Raw genomic sequence first — 2,057 nt, forward strand, 5'->3', positions numbered from 1 at the left:
TTTTTTTTTTTTTTTTCCAAAGGTTGAGGGATATTTTTTTTTATTAACATGGGACAAAAACATTCCCCTGTGTTCCTAATTTTGGTCAAATAATTGAAAAGTCCTTTTTATATGTTTCCTAACCCTATACGAAACCCAATAACACACGAAAAGTTGATCATTTGTGAAAATCTTTTCGCGTGCTACCTAACCCTATCATTCCCAGAAAGTTGATCATTTGTAAAAGTTCTTTTCACGTGCTATCTAACCCTATCATTCCCAGAAAGTTGATCATTTGTAAAAGTTCTTTTCGCGTGCTACCTAACCCTATCATTCCCAGAAAGTTGACCATTTGTGAAAGATCTTTTCACGTGCTACCTAAATCTATCATTCAAAGGAAGTTGATCATTTGCGAAAGTTCTTTTCGCCTTCTAGAATTATTTCGTGGGATATAGGTAATAAGGGATTTTTTCTGTGTAACCAAATTTTGAGAGGTATTTTCCCCAGTCTATCTGGTTTTTCCAATACGCAAATAGTACATCTTTAGTACGCAAGTAGTACTGTCTACCTGAAAATTTAGTACGCAAGTAGTAAACACCGAAAAAAAGGATGGGGGAAATCATCCACCATAGAATGATAGAAACAAATAATTAAGGAGGACACCATAAAGGCAAATAAATACTTATTCCACGGCAAGGGTACCAGAGTAAACAGTCAAGGGTCAACATTAAATAGATAATGCTCGGTTTGAGCAGACCTGCAGACGCCACTTTGGATTTCCAATGGTTAAAGATAAACGCTACCACCCCATCTAGTGGTTAGACTTAAACGTAGATATTTTCCTTTAAAAGAGCGGAGATGGCCTTCAGAAGAGAGGAAATCGTGATTCGGTCGGAAAAATACGCCTTGACTTGGAGTAAATATCTTGAAATAAATACAACCATATTAAGTTATTGAGATTTATTTGTAATAAATAGGTTTTTTTGTAATAAATAGGGTTTGGAATCATCCTAGCCGTTTCAGAAAATATTTTAAAAATATCATAAATAAATATGCTTCACCACTAAGTGGGTGATTAAAGCCAGTACCAAACCTATTCAGAAAATATTTTAAAAATATCATAAATAAATATGCTTCACCACTAAGTGGGTGATTAAAGCCAGTACCAAACCTATTGTTAAATACAATTTCAGGTACCTTAAACAAAAGTTCTATAGGTGATAGTTCATGCAGTGAATTTGGAAAAAGGTAGAACGACTTATTTAAACAATGAAAGAATGAAGCAAATATAATGATTCCATCTAGCTAGATCCACTTGCTGAGTTTAACCCGGGCAGGTTGCCAGTTGGCAGATTACCCTGGAGTCCATTGAAAGCTCCACCAAAACTGGACATTGGATTGTTAGCTCCATTTAAATACGAAGCAAAAGTTGTGGTAAAGGCTCACAAATAATTTAAATAATTTGCCAGTCTAGTCAGGTTGGTTGGTAGCGCGTACGTTTTGTAAGCGCTAGGCCGCGAGTTCAATTCCCGCCCAGGGCGGATTTTATCCTGAAAGGATAAGGTTTGTTCTCGGAACTGCTGGCTTTCTCCTATCCTGTCTTCCTTCTCTCTTTGATTTCGGACGATAAGACCTTAGCAGTTACAGTTCCCTCTATCAACAAAGATCTTAAATCTAATACGTATCTTATCTTGCCCCATACATAAAATAAAACGTTATAGGTACCTACTCTGCCGTGCTAAGCAAAAACGCCGAATGTCAAAAAAATCGATTTTTGGTTTTTGGTGCCAAATGGTTCCTATGATCCTAAATTTTGATCCTACATATATTTTTTTTTTTCTTTATCCTAAACCCCTTTAAAACCACTAAAACGTGTTGCCGTATGTCAAAAACGTATGTTTGCCGTATAGATTGAAATCTTTAAACTCGATTTCCCCAAAGTAGGGTTTTTTGACATACGGCGTTTTCGCTTAGCACGGCAGTACTTCTCTTGATATAGGTAGGTAATATTGTCGAATAGGTAGCCCGAAAATTCTAGGAAATTATTACCTATCTACAATACATACCTACCTACCTAC

At 36.1% G+C, this 2,057-nt stretch overlaps 1 long non-coding RNA gene across 1 annotated transcript; it reads right to left on the reverse strand.

The window, feature by feature from the left end:
• Window positions 1-1,396, reverse strand: LOC113472896. The gene is made up of 2 exons (XR_003395038.1): window positions 1,151-1,396; window positions 1-1,072 (listed from the first exon to the last, which is right to left on the reverse strand). It is a non-coding gene; the product is annotated as an uncharacterized LOC113472896 (long non-coding RNA).
• Window positions 1,397-2,057: the final 661 nt, after the last annotated feature.

The sequence above is a fragment of the Diaphorina citri genome, unplaced genomic scaffold, assembly GCF_000475195.1.
Source record: "Diaphorina citri unplaced genomic scaffold, Diaci psyllid genome assembly version 1.1 scaffold9946, whole genome shotgun sequence".
Lineage (NCBI taxonomy): Eukaryota > Metazoa > Arthropoda > Insecta > Hemiptera > Psyllidae > Diaphorina > Diaphorina citri.